Source organism: Chlorocebus sabaeus, chromosome 21 (assembly GCF_047675955.1).
Source record: "Chlorocebus sabaeus isolate Y175 chromosome 21, mChlSab1.0.hap1, whole genome shotgun sequence".
In the NCBI taxonomy this organism is placed as follows: domain Eukaryota; kingdom Metazoa; phylum Chordata; class Mammalia; order Primates; family Cercopithecidae; genus Chlorocebus; species Chlorocebus sabaeus.
Genome location: NC_132924.1, coordinates 89,008,661 through 89,033,504, shown reverse-complemented (window position 1 = coordinate 89,033,504; position 24,844 = coordinate 89,008,661). Strand labels below are relative to the sequence as shown.

The window sequence follows — 24,844 nt, the reverse complement described above, 5'->3', positions numbered from 1 at the left end:
GCTTTGTATACCTAATGCCTGACAGATGGCAGGTATTTAATGGAAGCTTATTAAGCAATGAATAAATAATTACAGCATTAGTTTTGATGGGAACACGAATGTAAAGAACAATAAGGCATGTATTTAATATATACTCTCTACTATGTGACAAGACCAATTCTAGGTAACTGGCACGTGCTGATGGTATTTGGCCCATATCCCCTATATCATTTCGGTGAATGACAGCTTGTTTCAGAAAGCTAGCACTTTTAAGTTTTGTCAGAGAGCTGCTTTCTGCATGATATGAACTACTTTGCCCATTTGCAACTTGGGAAGCATGTGCCTGGAAATTAATGTGTTCGTGAAGGCAGCCTGAAACCAGTGACTGACAACTACTGGAGAGTGTAAATACCCTAGCTCTTTTCCTCTCTGTCTGGGAAACATCTGAGGCATACAGTTTACACAATTTTCAGTGTGATAAAACTAAGACAGAACTATAATACAAAGAAGAAAATGTTATGGTCCAATTCCAAAATAAGCACATTTTCAGGAAAGAAGACAAATGAGGCAAAAAAAATAGACAATACAGTATAGCAATTATCTATATATTATATGTTTTTAACATATGGAAAAATATTTCCCCAGTTTTGGTTTTGTGAAATTTAAAAATAACTATTTTCCTGGAGATTTAATATTTGTGTGGCCAAAATTTATATTTAGTGATTTTTTCCCTCCACTTTGTGGGTTACAACGTGGTCACATATTTTTGTGAGCCTCATTTTAAAAGTTTTATGTTTAAGTCTTTAAGGTATTTGAAATTAAATTCTTGGTAAGTGGAGGTACGGATCTCTCTCTTTTCTATTCTCTTTCTCTCTTTCTCAACAAATTATTAGATACTTATCCTAAAAGTATTTATTAAGAAATACATTTATTTCATTCTGATGTAAAATACAACCTTCAACATATGCTAAATTTCTAAAAATGCAGAAGGTTTTCACTTTCTGTCTACTATATATTAGTAGTAAGCTGTTTTAATTAGCATAGTCTTATCGTGTGTTTAATATCTCATTGTTCAATCCTTCTTCACTTTTTTAATTTTCAAAATATTTTGGCTATGCTTTTTCGTTTATTCTTCTTGGTAAATATTAACAAATGTACCCAATGGAATAAAACTAGAATTTTGATGGATATTATATTGAATTTGCAACATTTTGAGAGAATAAAAATATTAACATGAATGCTTATAATAGAAATACGTGTAAAGTGTCCTCAGTTCATACACATACACACAAGAGCACTTAATTCTGTATCTTTCGAGGAAAGTACAGACAGGAGGTCACGTATAATCTAGACTTCGAAGAGAGGAGAGTCTTGCAGGGGGACATTCTAACCTAAAGAAAGCGAGAATGTATTATGGTAAAGCTTGAAATTCAGGCTCAGATTTAGTTGAGAAGACATTTATGAGTGATCCTAGAGAATCTGGAGTCAAAATTTAGGCAGTAGGGAATTTTCTTATGATTATAAATAAAGGGAATAAAATTTAGAAAAATCACACATTTAATCATTTAGTGAATAGTGCTTAGGATATGTCCATCAGCAAACAGACGGGGATCCTGGTCTTTGTGAAACCTTCTTTTCAACGAATGATTGAAATTAAATGAAAACCTGGTAGGTAATGGGGTCTATGGAAAAAAGAACAAGCAGAGTAAGGTAAGGAGAATAAACAGTGTCAGTGGGGGAAGATGGGGGAGACAAGAGAATGGTGGAATTTTAGACAGGTCAGGAAAAACTTCATTGGGAAGTTGATATTCCACAAAGAGTTAAAGGTGGTGTGTAGGCCTAGGACCTTAGACACCCTATTAAGGAATGGGAATGACTTAAGCTCTTCCTCTGAGTATGAGGAATGCTTTGACAAAGTTTTGAACAGAAAAGCTACATTTGATTTTCTGTTCCTGCATTAATTTCCTAAGGATAATGGCCTCCAGCTCCATCCATGTTCCTGCAATGGACATGATCTCATTCTTTTTTATGACTATATAGTATTCTATGATGTATACATACCACATTTTCTTTATCCAGTCTACCATTGATGGGCATTTAGGTTGATTTCATGTCTTTCCTCTGTGAATAGTGCTGCAGTGAACATACATGTGCATGTATGTGTCTTTATAATAGATTGATTTATATTCCTTTGGGCATATACCCAGTAATGGGATTGCTGGGTTGAATGGTATTTCTGGTTTTAGATAGAGGAATTGCCACACTTCATATGAAATATAGAAGCAATAGATAAAAATGTAAAAAAACCCATAACTACCCAATTATGCCACCATTGGGAAATAACTGATATTAACAAATAGATGCTTATTCTTTCAGGTATGAATATGTATCTATGTGCATGTTTCCAACTGTTGAAGCTCACATAGTAATACAGCTTTAAAATTTACCTTCTGAATCTCACAAATGTATTTTATACAAGTATATTGAATATGTTAAACACATTGTATCATACAAATGTATTAAACTCTCATTCAATCTAAAGTATTTTCTGAGTTAAAATCCCAAATATTTTCTTTTCTCACAATGTTTCTGGTATGAATGTTGCTTATTTCTAATACTAATCTAAATAAATTGATTTTACACTTAATTATTTACTATTTCCAGTCACCTTAGGAGATTTAGATATATGATAAAACAACCAGAAAAGGTAAGGTGACTCAAAAATGTGCTATTGATAATGACAGAACAATTTTTTTACTTAATAGCTTTGAAGTTCTTACAGAAGATACAGTGCTGCAATATTTTCATATAATCTCCACTTCTTGACAAACACAAATGTCAATTTAATTGCACAATTTTTAGATAACAAAGGCAAGAGAAATCTGAATGTAACCTTCACATTAAACTTTAGTAGCTTGCATAAATGCCTTGCTTTGCATATATTTTTTAAAATATAGGTAAGACAAGAAAGTCATGTAACTGTTATAAGAATGAATTCAGAGTTTCACAGCGTGAATTACAGGGTGAGAACAAAGTTATATCTTTCCATTTTAAGTTCATGAGACACCTAAGACATGAAATGAGACCTCTTTATCTGTTTCATTTGTAAAGGCAGTAAGTATCCTGTATTCATGTCCCTTAAAAATACAAACTAAATTGGTATGGAAATAATAATAATAAGTCAAAGAAAGCTAATAAGCTGAATTGTGTATTCTTAATCTACATGGGAAGATAAAATATTCTTGGACAAGATAAAAATTATCCTGGAGTCACTTTAGGAGTAAAATCATATGTAAGAAAAACTTGATTATAGAAAATATGGAAAATGCAATGGCCTTAAACAAAAACTCAAAATCTATTAATGCTCTAAACAGACGTGCAATTCCTAAAATTGAAAAAAAAAATGATGCAGGTCAATTTGTTGAATAAATGTTCATTGTGAAGCATAACATGTTGCAATAAATGTAGGATCTCAGTCCATTTTGATAACAACCATGTACTGCTTGTGTGTATTCTGGTAAGAATTGTTAATTATGGAGCCACAATGGGACCAACAAGAGCTTTTACTGTGGTCTCAGTATTGTGGAGTAGTTTTGTAGGAGTGCTCTTTCTCAAATTAGTGGCATATTTCAGATAAAGAAAGGAAGTCGTCTTAACTTGAAACTGCTGTGTCATTTCTTCTTCCTTAACTGAAATTCCAACTGGGGTTCAGGAAATGCCCTAATGAGCCACTTCTCTTTTCTCTTTCCTCAACTAAGTGGATTCCAACCAGCCCAAAGTATTCATTACTCACGGCTGGATGGTTTACTTTGGTTGTCTCTTCTGGCATGGTGCTTATGTTATGGGAAGAGGGATTGTAATTTGATGCTGTTTGTAGAGATGACAACACTGATAAAATTCAGTCATTGCTGGTAGGTAACTAAACTGACATGTTAATTTTCTGTACTTTAAACAAACTCAGAAGACAAACTAATCAATACTTGTTTTATTTTGATATGTGTGGCTTGCTTATAATTATAATTTCCTCTTTTATGATAACTAGGTATCAGGATATCTGAGTAGTCAAGCTGTGATTTGCTATTATTTAGGGAAAATATGTCTGAAACTCTATTAATGTCTTATTTCAATCAAGATGTGGAAATCACTGTTTTAGTTCATGATAACCAAAGTGATTTATTCTTCCAGTTTAATATTTTCAGATATTTACTAAACTGGAACATGATTTAACATTTTGTTGCCTCTTATATATGTTATTTTATGAATAAATATTAATTTCTGTTTACATTTGAGCAATATCTATTTTATTGTCTTTTAAAGGTAAGAAACATATGAGCTCTATTTATAGCAAAATAGTACCAGATAGTACATTAGTTTATATTCTTTTCCCAGGACTAAAAATTAATTCTTATTTTTTTATGTAGATGTGGATCTAAATAGCTTGTGTAGAAGATGTCAAGTATCCCAGTGCAATAACCTTTTTTTTTTTTTTTTTTTTTTTTTTGAGATGCAGTCTCACCCTGTCACCCAGGCTGGAGTGCAATGGTGTGATCTCCACTCACTGCAGTCTGCCTCCCAGGTTGAAGCAATTCTCCTGCCTCAAACTCTCAAGTAGCTGGGATTACAGGCATGCACCACCACACCTGGCTAATTTTTTTTGTATCTTTAGTAGGGACATGGTTTCACCATGTTGGCCATGCTTGTCTTGAACTCCTGACCTCATGATCTGCCCGCCTTGGCCTCCCAGCAATAACCTTTTATAAAGTAATAGTTTTCAATTGTAATAATTAAAAGAGTTGTAGTAGAAACTTTAGGATTAAGATATATATGAAGATATTTATACACATGTACATACATATATATACTGTATATATACATTTGCTTATACAAATTATAATATATACAATTTCATATATATTTATATAAGTTATAACTCTGAACTTTCGATATTGTCTCAGAATATTTCATTGGGAATATGCATTTTAAGTGAAAGAGAAACCTTAGGTAATTTCAAATTCATTTTGGGTAGTTTATTATTTATAAGAAACTTCATTTAAATTTAAGAATGTAAAATAACCTTCATGATTCCTTCCTATTCAGAAAGTATGTCAGCAAAGCAAAGTGAAACAGGGTACGGAATTTATTGGCAAAATTATTCAGACAGTTCTGCTTCACTTCTACTTTAGATGAATCTGAGTGTAGTAATGCACTTTCAAGTATCTTTTAAATTTATGTTAAATCTTTTACTTTTTGATGGAAGCTACTTAAGTAGGCTATACTTTAAGATTTCCTTTTAAGACTTTTTTTTAATCTTTTTTTTTCTTTTTTTTGCTCTAAAACAAATGGAATACATATAATTTTCATGTCGGTTTCCTTGGTTTGGGTTATTATTACTTTTTTTTTAAGTTTTCAATTTTATTCCACAACAGTAGAATAGTTCAATGTAGTACATTTTGTTGAACTGAAACTTGGAACTCATGTCAAAAATGAAACAAGCTGAAAACTGTTTCTTAAAAGTCAACTTAATTTTAATAACTGTGGCACAGGTTTGTTGTAAGTTCTAGATAGCCCAAAATAATTACAAGATATTTAAATAGGGTAAAAATTTGTATCATAGTGAAATTTTCAGAAATAGTGCTAATTTATACAGTGGGAGTAAAAATAGTTTTGAAAACAGTGGTTTGAATAGTCAGAAAGGAGAAATAAGGAAATAAGAAACTGAAAGAAACAAAATATTCTTACACAATGGTTTTAGATAAACTAGTGAAATATAACTGAAGTGGAATCATTATGGCTATTGATAAGATATTTTCCATAATAGTGGAAAAACAATCACGTAATCTTTTTTAAATCATTGTACAAATAAAGCCATCTGATGTCAATTGGACATTCCAGATTCTTCATAGAGATGAAAGCTCTTACAGTAAAAAATATTGGATTATGATATGGAGTGACAGCAGATACAGAAAAGTGGTATTTACAAATAGGTTGCTATTTTGAACTATTTGTCAACAAAATAAAACACGTGCATAGTGCAAAGCATGATTCCTGCACAGGTTTTGCTGGGCATGTTTACTAAGCAGAGTCTGGGAGGCATAGAGCAGTAGGAATTGCCATCATCCCCAAAGTCATAAATTACGAAGAGAGAGGTTAGCAGTAGTCTTATAGGAAAAGAAAAACAAATAGCAAGAAACTAATTTACAGAAATATTCCTTATTATATAGAATTGTGAATGCTAGCTAATTAGAGAAATCTGTAGAATTGTGTTATGGGTGTTTGGAGATTTATGAAAATTTGGTAGACAATACTTTGCCTATGAGAGCTTAGCTGATGATAGATGGTTTTGTGACTCCATTAGATTGTAATTATTTGAGCATAAAAAGTCTCGGCCATTTACACACCAATAAATAAAGAAGAATAGACGAATATTAGAGATAATTTATGTTAAATGTTAGGAAAATTGGGAGAATCCGTATAATTGAAAAAGTGAAACAGTAAGATAGAGATGTAGAATCTCCTCAGGTGACCAGGTTTAAGAATGGATTGGTCAAGGGGAGAAAGCCCTTGTTCCCAGTTTTTCAATTGCTCTCAGGAAGTAGAGGGAAGTTGAGCCTAATAATCTTAAAGACCCATTAGGTTTCTGTTTCTCTTTTCTCTTTTCAGGTTTGAAAGAATAGGTGAGAATTTGAAAATAGATCTAAAAAAAGTGACTGAGAGTCTAGGACATAGAGGTGGAGTTTTAATAAGGATTCTCATGCCTCCTAATGTTCATTCCTAAGAGTTACCATGGAAGAGTATTTTCAAATTGTCTCTCTTCTTGAAACATTCTTTCTCAGTTTGCCACTGAGCCAGAGACTTCTTTTATACCTCCCTTCATTTCCTTCTTTATTTCTTTCTTGCACAAGCATGTTTCCAATGCTCAGCTTCCTTAGATGGATTTCCACCCAAACAAAAATGTGAACCTGCACATTAAAAAATTTTTTTTTGAGACAGAGTCTCACTGTCTCACCCAGGCTTTAGTGTAGTGGCTTGATTAGGACCCACTGCAGCCTCGACCTCCTGGGCTCAAAAGATCCTCCTGCCTCACCACCCCCCAGAGTAGCTGGTACTACAGGTATGCATCATCATGTCCAACTAACTTTTTTTTTTTGTATTTTTTGTAGAGATAGGGATCTCGCCATGTTGCCCAGGCTGGTCTCAAACCCCTGGACTCAAGTGGTTGCCTCGGCCTCTCAAAATGCTGGGATTACAGGCATAAGCCACCACAAGTGGCCAAGCCTGGACTTTCTATCTGTTCAATCAAATGTTTGACTCTATCTTCTTTTCCATTTGCAGCACTCATTATATGCAGCATCTTTCCCCACACTCCCAAAATCTAGACCAGTACCTACTGTATTATTGACAATCTGTCTATAGACAAGTATTTATCTCTGCCAATGTCTGCAGATAACTTCTCAGCAGCTAATATGTTTACACTGTGTTCCCTTTGATCCTGTGCAGACTCAAATGAATTTGAACCTACTGAACTCTCTTAGGTCTGCAAGAGAAAGTTTGTCAGCAGCATTTTCACCACCAGACTTTAAATTCTGGTAAAATTCTAGGCTTCTTTTTAATTAAAATTTGGCTAAGAGGCATCTGACATTTTAGTAATACTCTCTAGTGTTTCTCCCCATTTAACCAATCACTTTTCCTCTTCTATAGCTTATGATTGTCCTTCACATGTGCAAGGCAATTTTTGTGTAATGGATGATCTGCTCTTTTCATCAGAATTGCACCTACAGTTAAAGATTTTTCCGTAGACATATTCAACCTTCTTTACTTTGTCATTGCTTTCAAATTTTAAAACACCTATTGCTTTTGTTGCAAACAACCATTTTTCTCTATTAGCCCTTCTAATGTGTTTGGAAAACTATGAGCATATCCACTTTTAGAGTAGGAATAAGCCAGTGGATGAATCTGCCCAGTGACATGACTGATGACACCATTTTCTGGAAAAGGAAGAGAATATGTGATTTTACCTCGTTCAGTAATTTAATTAATATCTGCATAAAGTTAGTTAAGATGGAGTAGTATAAGTAGAGGAGGCATGTACCTGGTGAGGTACTAGGTTCTGAGGATGCTAAGATGGATAAGGCATGGTACCTGCCAATGAGCAGGTCAGGCATTTCAACAATTAAATACAGAGACAAATGTTACAATAAAAGTATATATGAATTATCTGCCAGATTAATCTGGAAAGGGTTCAAAGAGAGGATGGCTGAAGCATATCTTTAAAATGAAATAGCTATTCTTTAGGCAGGTGAAGGCATTGGGCCAAAAGGTCCAGTGGATTGAAAGACTAGCATGTGCAGAGTTGTGAAAAGCATGGCATATTCAGGGGTCTTTGATTAGAAGTAGAACCATTATGTGAAAAAACATGAAGTAGGGCTGAAGAGTTAAGGTGGGGGCAGACCATGAACAGCTACGCTTTTAAGAGTTGTTGGGTTTACCCAGAGGAGGAGCTTGATTTGATTATGTTTTAACATATTTTGATTATGTTTAGTTTTATGTTCTCCGTCTCTGGCCATTTGGAAGACACATTAGAGGGTGAAAGACTGGAGTTATTAGTTTTAAATTTTTGTTGATAGAGTGTTTCTGTATCTGATTTAAGAGAGCAAAAATGACTGTATGTGGTGACTATGGATAATACCTTGCAAAATAGTCGTACCTTTGGCAAGAACAGAGGCTGAAAAGATGATAGAATGTACTTCATGAGAAAATTGAAGGTGATGTATTACTACATTTTTTACTGTAGCATTTCTCACTTAAACTGAACATGGATTAGCAAACCAGTGGACTTAGCAAATATTTGCAAGTGATCCAGTGATTTCTTTGTGGTTGCTTGGTTAGAGAAAACACACTGTGAAATGGGAAGTCAGAAGTTCAGCATTTTTAGCTTGCTACCAACTTGACATGTGACTATGAATAAGTCTCTCTCTGTGTGTGTATGTATTTCCTGAAGATTTCACACTGAATTAACATCCAGTGTGGAGAGTGAAAGGCTGGGGCTGGGCCTGAGGGTGAAGTTGAAGTGTCTGGTGGTGCTTAAATCTAGGTCTCTTGTACCTGAAGAGTGCTCTGAATTTACTCCTGACAAATCAAACTTGGGTTGGATATAGGAGCTCTAAGATTGGAAATCTAGTTCACAGTGCAAAGGAAGGACCTTTTCCTTTGAGGCCCTTGATCCCACATTTCTGAAAGGTTTTCAGAGTACAGAACATAACAATGGGCCACTGTCTCATATGTCTGGTCTTGTTTTCCTGAATATTCTCTCCTATTCAAACAGCCTCAGGGAAGTCTGCCTTAGGACAGAGCTTTTTAGAACAAAATGAAATAGAGAAAAAAGCAACTCCTTGCATAATTTGAGAAGTAACTGTTAATTTTCCTTTTCTTCACAGGACATCTCTAGTGTTCCATATTTTCTCAAAATGTATTGCCAATTCATTTGCATCTCCATTTGTTTTTTATATGAAACACTGGTTATACCGAGCTGTCTCTAAATTCACTTGGATTCAGGCCTATTGGACCATACTTAGTGAGATATATGACAGCTGATGAACAGTTGCTTAAGGGGTGTTTGTGAAAAGATGAAACAAACAAACCATAGCAGCAGCAACAACAACAACAAAATAGCAAGCAAAGATATTCTGGAATATGACAGGAGATGGAAATAATGTGTAAAATAAATGGATAAGCTAAAATATGAAGTCCTCTTCTTAATAGGGGGATAAAAGAGAGACCCTGAATGCTGAGTCCTCTTGCTTGAGTAGCAGTCATTTTAGAAGAATTGTATTGAGTATCAAAACCAGTATATTTTATGAAATATTCTCCTCTTCTTTGAAACAGGTGGTAATAGAAAACATTGGGTTCTCCTCATGCACTAAAGGCTTTACATGTATCATCTAATTTGAGTCTGACAAGACACTGGGGCAAGTGATGTTGTCTCCAGTGTGCAGAAAAGAAAAGAGATTTGTGAAGGATAGGTAAGTTTCCCAAGGTGAAAGCTGAATAGTGAGCAATGATTGGCCAAGGACTTAGATGTAGGTCTGGGTGCTGTTTACGTCCAGATGGATTATACAGTCTTTTCTAGGACCCTTTTACATTTAAACTTTATCTTTATTGTTCTCTTTCATTCATTTTGAACAAGCTCGCATCTCCATAGCAGAGAAGGGGGAACAGTTCAAGGGAGAAGGGTAGAAGAAAATCAGAAACCATGGTTTTGCTAAAAATGGTTTCTAGGCTTACACACGGATAATGAGGACTTTGACTGTATTAGATTTGCAAAAATAGCAGTTGCAGAGGTAACATGGGACCAGAAAAGATGGCTCTATTTCATAAAAGAAAGGGGCAAAGTGAAGAGACTCATTAATGTCGAAGCAGTAGATGGATAACCAGTGACAAATATCAAGTAGATTTGCTTCAGTTTGGTCAGAGAAAGGTCATTGATTATTTTTGGTTAAACTGGTTCACAGAGGCCAGGTCTCCACTAAAAAAGGGAATTAATTGCTTCCATTTCCCACTAATTGCCTCAACATTTCCCTTTGCTTTGTCATTGGAGATTTGGTCAGAGAGGCAAAAAGTCAAAAGTCAGAGTGTGATGGAATCTACATAAAAAGGGAATCTGAGGAGACCAAATTATGGCATTTGGTATAATAATGATAATGATATTTAGCATTTTTCCCTGGGAGTGCTGTGGATTTTTAGAGCCCTTTTCAATCTTTAATCAGACCATAGGGCACATTTAAAAGAGTTCACTGTTTTTATTTCCATCTAGAGGATATGGCATCACAGAGAGACGAACTGACCTAGGGCAAGTCTCTTGAGATGTTCATGCTATATGTTAGATTACACCCTCCGAGGGTGAGTTTTAGCTGGAAGCCTAAGTTCTTTCTAGAGGTTCGATTCATTCATGATCCTTCTGAGTCTTTTTTGCACAATATTGTAAAAGAGTTCTATCTCTATCAATGATCAAAAAATCACCTAAGAAAACACTATGAAATCAGTTTAATGTTGCAATAATTTCTCAGTTTTCAGGATACTCATTGATGCTTGAACCGTTTTCAAGTAACAAGACGTTCTATCTTTATTTGCTGAATTAATCAGTCTTTGAATTCTTTTACACCTCTAAGTACTTTGGAATACGCGAGTCTTATCTTTAAGATATTTTATTTTATTGTTTTGAAATCCAAAGTGGCACTGCAGAAAGTGGAAATAAGATTGGTTTCTGGATGTGATAGATCAGTGTTGAATCATTCTAGTTCTTATGATTTACTTACAATAACTTCAGAGGCCTAATAGACAAGTGTCTCTCTTTAGGAAGTCATGAACTTACAATATAAACCACTCTTTTTTTTTGCTGGAAGAACCAGAAATTTGTTATTGTTAATTAGGTATTTGTTATATTACGGGCTCTTAATAGATTTTAAAGCAAGCTGGTTACATTTTAATTTTAAAACCACCTCTGCCATAATCAGCTGTTTGATCACAGACAGGCCATATAATTTGATTGAAACTCAGTATCTTCATTTGTAAACCTGATCTACCTCACAGGGTTTCACAGCTATTAAATGAGAAAGGGCGGGTAAAGCATGTAGTTCAATGCCTGTATGGAATCGTGACCTGGCAACTTTAGCCTTTATGCTTTTTAGTGCCACTTTTAAATAAATTATGAAGATATTAAAGATAAAACTATTAATTAAAGCAAAACTTAAACATAAGACACCAGTAAAAAAGAAGTCTAGTACATTACAAAATACTTTATTTGAACAAGATGCTCTTATAGTTATGGTGAACTTGAACTGGGCCATGCTTCTCCATAGCTAGTGTTCCTTCCCCTTCCGTGTTGAAAATATTTTACTGACATTTAATCACTTATTAATCAAAATAACTCTGGGAGTTGAGTTGTTTAATTTTATTCATTATGAAGCGAAGGCTACTTGACATCCAAGGAAGGAAATATGTGGCTCCAAGGCATATAGCTTGTCAGTGGGAGCCCAGGTTTGAAACTAGGCGGGCAAATTCCCAAATCTGCAATCTTAAATGCTGCTCAAACAATGCTTTTTAACACACATTAGACTGCATTTCAAGGTTGTCATTTGTGAAAGCTGAGAAATTAAATTGCCCTCAACCTTATTTTTAAATTAAGGGGATTCTTAAAATTTCTCTTTCTCTAGACAAAAATGGCTATTTAAGAATGGAAAACCACTGTCAACATTGGCTATCAATGTCATCAAACTCTCCACTGGGTTCTTTCTAAGTGTCTTTTTATAAATCTCCAAAAATATGGTGAACCCATTCCCTTATCTCTCCGTTGTTGGAGGACACATGTCTCAGTCCTCTAACCGGGACATGTCAAGAGGTGGGCACGCGGGTACTTCTATAGTGCTTTTCTCCTGGCCACCCCTTCCCCTTGTGCGTTTCACAGCGCTCAAGCAGGGCCAATAAGCCTGTTCTCCCCAGGGCTGAATCTCAGGACCAACTCTAGGGGGAGCCCTTATTGTCAAACTAGTGCTCACAACTTTCTTGACTTGTTTCTCTTAAACAATATGACTTAATAAAGCTCCCTTCAAATATATAAACAGGGGACACCTACTAAAACAGGAAGAGCTAAAACTGTATACACTGGAAACCTGGTTTGACTGTTCTGATTAACTTGACTGCTCAAGTCAGTCAAAAAGCAATCACCAGTTAAGAAAACCATTTTGACAGATTTTGGCCCACTGACTGCTTATTTGACTGGCTTGCCTGTCAGGTTGAAGTGGTCAGATTGACTGGAGACAGTTTAACTGGAAAATTTAACTTTGGAGGACGTGGGTGTCTTTATACCAGAATCTACTTTAAATAACTGTATTTGAAATGTATACCTATTTTCTTGGGACCAATGAGAGAAGTTTGAAAGTGACACCTTGCAGCATTTGACTTTCCAGAGTGAGATGTCTCATTGCTTGCTAGAGCTGACAATGTATTTATAGGCTACAATACCATCACATTTTTCACCTGTGCACATACAGAGTTCAAGAAGTTTGAAACTCTCCCCTAATGTGGCCAAGTCCAAATAAGGCATTATCCTCTGACTCTTCTGAAGCATTGATAATAGATATATAACAGCAAATGACTTCTCAGATATTGGGTTACCAATTCAGTCATTTGTAACTTGTGGTAAGCAAAGTTGACCTTGCCTTTAATGGTAGTTCTTTTTAAGAAGAAGCTATGAAAGAAAACAACAAACTCTAAACAAAACCTTTTATGAGAGGAAAGAGAATTTGGTTGGAATTATTATTTTCCTGGCTTTTTAAAAGGAAATGCTTTTATATATCAATTCTTATGTTCCTTTAGAAAATTTACTTTAATATAAGCTCCTAGGTTTGGGCAAGACAAAAATAACACTATGAGGATGGAAGGAATGATTTATTCTCATATTATAGTGTTGGATTTTATAAGGAGAACATAATGAGGTTATTGTCTGTTGTAAGCACATTTTTATAAAGTCTGTTTTATGTTGGTTGAATATTCTAATGTATTCGTATTGAGAGTTTGAAAGATCCTGTTATTGTTTGAAAGTCTTATTCATGTGCTGCTCCTTAATTTGCCTAAAATTTTAACTTTTCCTGTGAATATGTTTTCTAAATGTTCAGGACTTAGGTGCTATCTCCTGTACTTAAAAAAAAAATAAATCCAGTGGTACGATTAGATAGATTTTAGGGCTACAGTGTCAGTAATAACTTTAAAATAATGACACTTTTCTTAAAATTGCTAAGCAGTCACATTTTATCTTAGAGTCACTTTATGTATTCTATTTAAAAATTTTGTCCTGTGATTACAACAAGGAAAGGAAACATGTTAGCTTTGCTTTGCAGGTTTATGCTTTCTAATTATATTATGATTATTTTTAGCAAAGAGGCCCTTTGACCTGAATAAAAGAGAGAACTAAATCCAATCCCACAGATTAAAGAATGCTACAGGGAGACTACTGGGGCATATATTTAAATTTTATATGTACTTTATATTATAGAATCATTATTAATAATGTTTCAGTGATCATCCTGATGCTTCAAATCTTTCACACATTCAGAACTATTTTCTTAAGCTATAAAAATGTACTGTCCAAATTTATCTCCCTAGTAGCAGTTCACAGAGCCTATTGGATTGCTCCCTCCTCTGCACAAGGTATTCTTATTTCAAAAAAAAAATGTTAATTTGAAAAGCAAAATCTTTGTTTTCATAATTACTAAGTGATTAGGAACAAAGACTCGGTAGTGAGTAGTGAGTGTGGATTTGAATTATTGCTTTGTTTCAGAGGTCCTTAACCTATCCTCTGGCCCCACTTTCTCAGGCATTATGTAGTATGTAGAGAATAAGGTAGCTCACTTCACTGGCTTTGCTGCGAGGATTAAATGAAGCAAGGCGGGCAGAGCTCTAAATAGCATGCCTGACATATAGCAAACTTTCAGTACTTATTAGCAATTTGTGCTACTATTATTATTAATATATTTTTTTAAAATTGAAGAGTTCACCAGAATAGAAGAAAGTAGACTTGGTTTGATTTTTAGATTAAGCAAGTTATTGAAGTAGCACACAAGTTGCTTAATCTCTCTGAGCCTTAGTTAGCTCATCAATAAAATGCATCAAATAAGGAATCCTAATCATAAGGGATCAGATAAGAGATTATAGAAGGGATTAGATAAGCCAATGGTTAAGAAAGTGCTCTGTAAATAGCAAAATACTGTATGGGTGTCTTATTTGTTCTTTTCACTGTTCTCTTTGGATTCTATGCCAGTTGTCTGCTTGTTTTATAATCCTGTGGCTGTGTGTTAAAATATTCAGTTTCAATAATAGAGCACACTCACATAAATTATGTTACCATTGGTGAAAGTTATTAAATGATGGAAACATTTAGAAACCAAATTATCTGTGCAATACATCACTGATTTTTTATTTAGTCTGATGAAAACATTATGCTTAAAGTTAAGAAGATGGCTGGAATTTTTTCATTGTAAGATAGTCTATAAACCTTAAGAAAGAGGACTAAAACCATGTTGGACACTGCAACCTTTGGGGATAATTTCCCATTGAGAAGAGGAGGTATGGTTGGTAGACAAGTTTACCAATAAATCTTTTATGATAGAATATACAAGCACAGACACTTATGAGAATGTTGAGTTGTTCCTTTAGAGAATTAGTGAGCAATTGAAGGGAAAGATGAAATTGTTGTAAAAGTTAACAAGGGCAGATTGAGGGGTGCCTTGTTTCCCAGGCCCAGGAGCTTTCAGAGTGATCCAATGTTTTTGGCTGGGCCATAGCTCTCAGCCTTCCAGCTCTCTGGCTCTCTCACTCTCTATACACTCTCTTTGGTCTGATGGAGTCTCCTAATTGGCTATATATATATTTTTCTCATTCTTTGGCCTGGCCGTTGCTCCCTACACATCCAGCCTTTACCTTTTCTTGCGATGATTAAATCAGTTCTCATAATTCGAGTCACTTCTTGCCCTGTTGTTCTGTTTTACCTAACCATCCATGACCAGTGCAGCCTATCAGCTCAGCCTCCAAGCCGCTGTGGGGGAAGATAGTCCCACAATAACATGCAGATTCTTGCTTTTACAAACCAGTGGGTGGTCTTCCATCTCAGTTGGGGCCTCTACCTTATCCAGCCGGCATTGTTCTAGCCCATTATCTGCCATTCCATTTGGTATATTTGGTACATTTGACTTCTCTCATTCAGCCTCATACGTCATCATTTCTCCCCATACACTCAATAGACAAATTTGCCTATACTTTATTGAGAAAATCTAATAAAAACTTAAAATCTTCAACTTCCACCCCAGAAATCTAAAATATCTTTATCAGTCTCAACTCTATTTTTTTCTCCTCTTTCACAGAAAAAGAATGATCCCCCACAGCTAGGTTCCTTGTGTTAGGTCTCACTTATACCTGCTTTTTCAGTCACTTTCTTAATCAGTCACCCTTTCTTGCTTGTATCTTCTACTTCTCTCCAATAACATGTTAGTCTGTGCATATAAAGTTGGTAAAGTTTCTCCATTTATAAACACACACACACTCACATTCATCCATTAACCCTGGAACCATCTATAATAACTGAAGCCCCCAAGATTTCTCTTTCTGATTATGATCAGGCATTCTGAAATCTTTAAAGCAGGTGAAGAGTATGAACTCTGGAATCAGACTTCCTGCCTTCAAATCCTGGCTGTACTAGCTATGCATCCTTTGGCATATTACTTATCTCTTTATCTTAGTAAACTCATCACTGAAATGGGATAGTGAAAGTTCCTACCTCATAGGGCTGTTAGGAAGATTAAAAGATTAATACATGTAAAATGTGTGCAACAGGTCTTGACATATATAAGCACTTAATATGTGGTAATTATTACTGTTATTGTCTTTTTTCCTCATTCGCTGATTTGTTCATTTAATAAATATTTACTAAGAACCTAATATTTGCCAAACGCTGTGCACAACACTGGAAGTCCAGTTATAAATAAAGAGAGACAAATTGCTTGTCCTAAAGCAGCTTAGAATGTAGTCAGTAGGACAGGTAATACATAAAATAAAATATATGAATAACTAATCACAAAATGCCAATACTATGAGAGTTCAGAAATAAAAATATATTAGGGAAGGACCTATTTAAACAGTGGTTAGAAGACATTGTAACCTATTCCTGAAAAGAGAGAAGCCAGATCTTTGTAGAACCCAAGAAAGAGCATTCCAGGCAGTAGGAAAAGCATGTGTGAAAGCTCTGTTGGGGGATAGTGTTTGTCTCATTGCAGTAACTGTAAAAGTCCAGTATGGCGAAACCACAGTAGGCATAGGAGAGAGAGACAGCGGTATGGGAAGAAGCTGGATAGTTGGGTGATCACCTATTCAACATGGAGAGAAAGGAGAAGGTGCCTAGGCTGAGCCCTGAGGTCTCCTCACTGACAGTTCACAAAGTTCCTCCAATTCCTGCAGGTTGATTTCTGTTCTCACCAAGTCCCTGAACTAATTCTCCTGAGGGCTGCCAGTGACCCAGTTATTTCCCAGTCTGCTGGGGATATCTTCTGCTCCTTCTCTTCCCTCATCCCTGAGGCATTTGACTTTGTTAACCACTTTTTTTCTTGAAACGCTATCCTACATTAGCTTTGTGATAGTATTCTGTCTTTCTTGACTTGCCTTGTGTAATACTTTTTTAAGATTCTTTTAGTCTCTCTCACTGTTTGGATATTGACACTCCTCAAGTCCTTTACTTAACATTCTGTCCTTCTAATTCTAATTCTTCATCCTGAGTGACTTTATCTAAAACCCTGATGCAGTGAATTCTAAACTGGCCACCAAGTTTGTGTCTCTAAATCTGCATACCTTAGCTGTGAACTAGACCTCCCCCTTACATGTTCCACAGGCTGTCATTTCATTAAGCCCAATACTGAATTCTTCTTCTTTCCTTCAACATTTTGCTTTCACTTTTATTCTCTTGTTTGGTGCCATCTTCTGCTCTACTTCCCATTTCATAGGAATACATAATATGTGAATCTTCCTTTCCCTTCATCCCATGTATAAATCAATCAGAAGTCTTATACACATTTTCCTTTAATTCCTATATATTATTGGTAGTATTTGGCTCACAAATCTTCTTCTTCTTTTTTTTTTTTTTGTCCTTTTGCCCAGTAAGGTCTTTCAATAACTCCCCCTTTATATTATTGCCTGAGGGATATTTCTGAAATGCTAATTGATCACATTATTATCCTACTAATAGCCTCAAGTGTGTCATCGGGCTTTAAGAACAAAGCTTAAGGTAGTACTAGCTTCTGCTTTATTTTCTATTTTAATTTATTCTCATCTACACTTTCTTCAGATCATACTGAGAAAGAAAGGGAGAAAAAGAGAGAGAACTTTTTTCCTTTATAACTTCTACTACTAGAGCATTTAATAACATTGAGGGATTGATTCAAGGCATTTGATTTAGGAAACTGACCTTTGTCAGAATTTTCCTCAAGTTACTTCAGTTATGATGGGGAAATACCATGGCGTCAGCATTTCCAGGAAACGTGTTTGTTAGAAGCCATCAGCAACATTCCAAGTGCTATAAGAATGAGAAAATAAAACTCAGATTTATATGTTAGAATTCTAATAATTTATAATTATATTATAAATAAAATATTTATAATGATATATAATAATAATAAGTATATATTAGTTTTCTATTGCTGCTGTAACAAAATTACCACAAACTTAGTGGTTAAAACAACACAAATTTATTATCTTACAGTTGCAGAGAAGAGAAGTTTGAAATGAGTTTCACTGGGCTGAAATCAAAGTGTCAGGAAGTTTTAGATCCTTCTTGGAGGCTCTAGAGAAATACGTGCTTGCCTGCGTTTTCCAGCGTCTAGAGGCTGCCCACACTCTGACTCAATGCTCCACATCACTCTGATACCTACTTCCACAGTCACACCTTCTGTTTGATTCTGGTCCTCCCGTTACCCTCTTATAAGAACCCTTGAGATTATATTAGGCCATGCACGATAATCCAGGATAATCTATCCATCTCAAGGTCTGTAACTTAATCACACATACAAAACTCCTTGTATAATGTAAATGTACTTATCCACAGGTTCTAGGGTAAGATGTGGACATCTTTGGTGGGGAGGTATTATTTTACCTGCTACAAAGAAATTGCAAGTAACTAGAAAAAGATTAAAAGGGCTAAAACAAATACATTTTCAAAAATATTTTTGTTTTAATTTGTAAATTTTTAATGATTTTTTTTCTTTTTTTAGGTTGGTTTGTAAGCTCAAATTAGTATGGAAAACAGAATTTTGGGTCCTCCTCTATGAAGTTACAGTGAAACATTTTCCATATATTCAAAAGCTACAACATTATCTAGCATTTTTATTTTCTCTGTGTCTCTCAAAAGTATTTGAGACAAACGAAAAATCTTACAAATAAATTTTCTATCATTTTAGTTGTTTCCAACATTTTATATACACTTGTTCATTTCTTAAAGTTACCTCTCAAAGAAAGAAGTTTACAGATAATAAATAGCGTAATCATGGTATTTATGCAGGATAAGCCAAGCTGAAAATAATATTATTTTCTGCCTCCTGCTCCCTCTCTCTTTGTTCATTCTTCTTTCTTGTGAAAGGGAGTTAGAGATTTTTCAGGAAATCAAACATTTAGATAATAGTAAAGATGGTCTCAAGAAACTAAAATTCTCCTGGAGAAGAAGGCTGGGTTTCTTCAGTGTATTTTTATTACATAATTTAGAGACTAAAGTGGAAGAAAGCACCTATAAGAAATAAACATTCATCTAAAGTTAATATTTTCTGATGGTAGATTTCAATTGTAACATTGCCCTGTACAGTATGAAGAACCCAGATATTGCAGCACATGGTGATTACAAAACAAAATGAAACACAAGACACAACAAAAAATCGTGAGTGGTCAAGTATAGGTGATCAAATATAGGTGGTCAAGTTCCACCTGTATTTGGAAAGCAACTCCAAAGGATTTTTCTACCAGAAAGTGAAGTCAGTTGATTCATATTTGTTTATCTATATAGAACACATTTTTTTTCCTAGTAATGAAGAGTGGATTTAAATTTCATTATACTTATTAACTGATAATAAGTAACTTACAGTTGAAAGAATACCCTATTACAATCAAAATACATGCAGTTTAGTTCACCTGTTGCTTGTGTGATTGTCAATAAGTCTGATAATTCATCTGAGGTCCAGTATTTTTTAATAGATGAAATGAAAGTAGAAGTTAAGTCACTGGAATGCTCACCTCACGACTGTGGCTATTGTTTTGCATTCTGAGGCTGTCAGTTAGTCCATCAGGTCCTGTGATCAGTCTTCTCAATGAATTGCTGCTCCAGTTTAATGTTCTTTTTATAACTATAAATAATTTAAATCAAAAGTGTGCTTCTTTAATTCTAAAGAACATTGTTGTTTGGTTACAAGGGGAAAATGGAGCTATGACAACCACGTAACTGAACACCTTTCCTTCCTCAAGAAGCATAGTACTTGAGGAATTTGATTGATAATAATAACAGGTGCATTTAAAACATAAAAATTCAAGAATAATTGTATTTATTAGTTAAGTAAGACAAAGACAGGTATATTTTACCTTTTACTCAGAAATACTGGTAATATCTACCAAAATTGAGTAATAGAAATGTACTTAGGAAAGAAACCCATTTTTCTGCAGTTTGTCAATCAAAATGAATAATCAAAAAGTCTCATTTTCAATTAGATTATTTTAATATTTAACTACCTAAAATGCCCCAATCATATTCTTTAGAAAATGGTTAGACTAGAATACTGCAGTTCTAATCATGACATTTTATTATGATAAAAATGACTTCATTAATTGATGATCATATATCAACCCATAAAATAAGGATATAAAAAGTTTTCCAGCCTAAGATAGTATAAGACCATTTGAATTGTTTGGGTTTTTTTTTTTTTCAGAAATAAACCTTGACAATCCTTTTATTCTCATGAAAATGTATAAGTTTCTTTGTTATAAATTCAACTATATTTTGTAGCCTGTGTATTCATTTTTTAATATCTGAATAGGCTGATGGTGCATTGATATTCCATATCCAGCATTAGGATATAATACAAATAATAAATACAGTATATTTGCAACAGAATTTTATAAGAGATGGCAAACATTACAGTAAGTTTTGGGTTTTTATCCCAGATGTTCCCATTTATGGCTTTAGATCTATTTTAGAGCATGTAGATTTTTTTAAAAAGTGCATTGATGACTTTTCCGATATTTGAAATATGACTTTCTAAAGAAGTCAGTCTTGTTTCTCTTTTATTCTCTGCATCCTTGAAAGAACATTCACAACTTCATAATGAAAGTGATATCAAAAGGTCACTATACTGAGGATGAAAAATAGTACATTTAAGCATGACATGAGAGCTTTGTTTTAACTTAAAAGTATCTGTGAAGTGTAAAACATCATCTAAACACAATTGTTGATTTCTGAAGTAAAATGTCTTTTGCTTTGTAAAAGCCTTCTTAATAAATATTAATGTTTAAGCTCTAATGCAATCAGATAAACTTTTTTGAATAGAAATTTAAAGAAATTTTACTGAATCTAGTTGAAGCAATTAACTTGTACATTTGCACTTTTATAGGAAACGAATTGTAGATGGCCTTAAGCTTCTAAAAAGCATATAAACTGTAATATTAACTTATTTAAATACAGTCGTGTATTAGTCCAATTTGCATTTCTATAAAGGAATACCTGAGGCTGGGTAATTTATAAAGAAAAGAGGTTTATTTTGGCTCATGGTTCTGCAGATCATACAGGAAGCATAGTGCCAGCATCTGCTTTGGCTGAGGCTGCAGGGAGCTTAACAATCATAGCAGAAGGGGAAGAGGGAGCAGGCGTGTCACATGGCAAGAGACAGACAGAAAGAGACAGAAGAGGAGTTTCCAAGCTCTTTTAAACAACCAGCTCTGTTGTGAAGTGATCTAGTAAGAACTCACTCATTGCCATGAGAATGGCACCAAGCCGGTGATGAGGGATCCACCCCCATGACCAAAACACCTCCCACTAGGTCCACCTCCAACACTGGAGGTAACGTTTCAGCATGAGATTTGGAGGGGCAAATATCAAAACCACATCAATTCATAAGTTCTAAATATAAATATGCTTAGTAATATAAACATATAATATTGTTAATACTTGGACAATTAATTCTTATTAAAAGGTTATATGTTTCATTCATTCAGTTGGTTTGTTGAATTGGAAAGGACAGTTCTTCAAGTGATTTCTTCAATAGATAGCATACAATCAATTTCAATTTGAGTTTTTGATATATTATAATTTATAAAAAGCGTAAACAATTTTATATACAGAGAAGTTTTAAAAAATAATTGTGGAGACCTATTTGAGTTTTATGATATCATGACATCTTATGAGGTCATGAAATTAAATGAGATAATATGTATTCAAAGCTTTCAGGATAGTTTTTTCCAGGTGCTATTTACTCAATAAACAAAAAGAGGTGCAAAATGTATTATCCAAAATCCTAGGGTTAGATGTGTTTTGGAGTTCTCAATATTTTAGATTTAGAAAAGTAATGTGGTGCAACATTATTTATTACTTGACACTCCCAGAAGGGCCTAAGGGAGCATCCCATAATCTAACATATTAATACATCTGCTGCAAAGCATATGAATATTTACTCTAACTGGAATAAAGAAAGACTGTGAATAGCTTTACTTTATTTCCTGAATGATTTTGTCATCTAATGGGCTTGTGCTGATTTAACAAATCCCTCTGGTTTTCAGGGCTTTTTGGATTTTAGGGCTGCAGATAAGGGGTTGAGGATTGCTAACATGAAAGTTATAATAGTGTTGGATTAGGAAAATAAAGGTATATCTATATCAAAGGGTTGAATGCATAATTTCTGAAATAGGGCAAACTAATAATTATTTAATTAAGGATAACTTACTTACCTGGCAGCATAACATGCACAGACTTTAAACAACAATTTTGCAAAATGTGCAAAAATACTCAATCAGGAAAAGGGGGAAAATAAAGTTTAATATCAGAATAGATTTTCCTATGTGTAATTAGAAGTTAGGAATCCATCATATTTAGTTCTAAGCCTTCTTGTCTTCCAAGCAGATTCTTCCTTCAATGTTCATCTCACCTGTCACTGAAGTGTGGATGTCATGTAAATTATAATGGCCCATATATCACTTCCAAGTTCCAGACACACACATCTAGCTACCTGTTTCATTTCCCCTCCTGGACATCTTCAAGGCTTCAAAAACTCAGTATGTTTAAAACCAAATTAATGATTCTCTATTCTTTCCTAAACACCAGTCTTCTCAGTAAAGGACATCACTGTTCATTCAATTACTTAAGCCAGGAACTCAGGTATCATTCCTTAATCTATTTCTAAACAACTCTTGAATCTAGCGATTTGTCTCCACATCACAACTTTACCCTCATAACATGACCCTCATTCAAGTAATGCTTTTTTCTTTCTTGGACTCCCTCATTTACTCTTCAGTATTTATCTGACTAAATTTTTACTTGCCCCTCCTTTTATTGAAGAAAATAAGACACCTTTATATACCTAAAGGATTGCATGGGCTGGTCCTACTAGCCTCTACAACCCCTTCGGACCATGTCATCATTTTTCTGCTCTAGCTCCATTCTCTCCTTTCAGTGTGTTTTTCTCACCTTGTTTCCTTTCATCACAGGATCTTTGCATATACTGCTCCATCTCTCCGAAGTGCTTTTTACTATACTCTTGATGTGGTTACTTCCTGTTCACCCTCCTGTTCAAGCCCTATCATCCCATCCTCAGGGAAATCTTCCCTGACCTCTGTGTAGATAATGTCCTTTTCCTGTGTTCTCAAAGTCCTGTGCATTTCTCCTTCCTATCATTTGTAGCACTTAACCATTTATAGTCATTTGTGTGATTGATTAAACTCTGTCTCTTCCATCTGCCCCTGCCTATAAGCTACGTGAGGAGAGAGACCATGTTTGACTGTGCCTACCACTCTGCCCACTCAAGTGCCTATTGTACATAGGCATGCATATATTTGTTAAATGAATCTATCAGTAAAATTACTAGCAAGAACTGACTTTCACTTGAATGACTTGTTCCTGTTTTATCTAGTTTCTGCTTGATTATAAGACACATTTTACTTTCAAGAGTTTGTCACATTGTGTTATAGTTGTATGTTTAAATATTTATCTCCCCGAATATACTGTGAATTCTATGAAGAGTGGGTTATATCTGTTTTGTTTGTTATATCTCAAGTCCATTTTAGTAATATGAAACATGGTATGTAGTAGACACTCAAAAATATTTGCAGATTCAATTAATGCTAAACTGTGAGCACATTGTCAAGTGTATTTTAAGTATCATTGCTTACATTTTCTGAATGTTTCACATTAACTTATTTTGGTTATTGATGATGGGAACAGTTGACTTTAGTATGTGCATGGCTGTTGTATTGTTTTTAGGCCAAAATGAAGTTGTCAGTCTCTGATGTGATTCTTAATTCAAGTTTATGTCTTAAAAAATTACTCATACTCTTAAAAAATGGATCAGCCTAAGCAAACCATGGTAATTGCTGGTATTTGTTTTGTTTCTTTTAAAGGTATAACATGGTAATTTTACTGAGAAACTATCATAAACAAAACAAATCAATGCATGTATAAATGGAGGTAGATGAAATTGTAAGGGAAGCTTAGACTTTATAGACCAAATTCAAGTGTTCGTCGAGTGCAAGAATTTTACTGCTAGAACACTATTGAATTAGAAAAACTCTGCTTAATAGTATTCATGTCTTTTTAGTCTTTTAAGTGTGGATCTTTTCTCAAAGACACACCAGTGGAATTATCCAAATTCAAATGATTGGGACTGAAGGAATATGTTACAATCACATTTTATATTATTATCCATTAAATAGCTTTGGATTATATAATACTCGGCTGAAATATGCTGACAGTTATTCAGAAACCTAAGTAAAACTTTTGATGAACCGGGCTCTACTTTAGTTCAGTAGTTATATCTCAATCAGACAAGCTTGACTGTATAATTTAAGTTTTAGTCAAGATGAGATTTATGGGTATATCATATCCACAGACTGCTGTGAGGAAAGAAAGATTTGAAGAAATGAGTTATTAATCTTTACTGCAGAACATTAACAAATGTCATGTGGCTTTTATGAGTTGGTACCTAGTAGGTAGTAGTTTCATAAGCCCCCCAAAATAGATTTCCTCTTATATACCTCTGATACCAAGACCATAATTAATAGTTACCTATTACTCACTTTTGAAGCTCAAAGT

The 24,844-nt window shown here is 34.4% G+C and overlaps 1 protein-coding gene across 3 annotated transcripts in view; it reads left to right on the top strand.

Annotated features, from left to right (window-relative positions):
* TFEC (transcription factor EC) overlaps nt 1–24,844 on the top strand; it is a 165,851-nt gene that overhangs the window by 77,452 nt on the left and 63,555 nt on the right. Inside the window, exon 1 of one of the 3 annotated variants that reach the window (XM_007982667.3) lies at nt 3,694–3,890. The exons of the other annotated variants lie outside the window; for them this stretch is intronic. The gene's annotated coding sequence lies outside the window, so the exon portion shown is untranslated. Of the gene's footprint in view, nt 1–3,693; nt 3,891–24,844 lie in introns of those variants that run through there. 3 annotated transcript variants of the gene reach the window in all.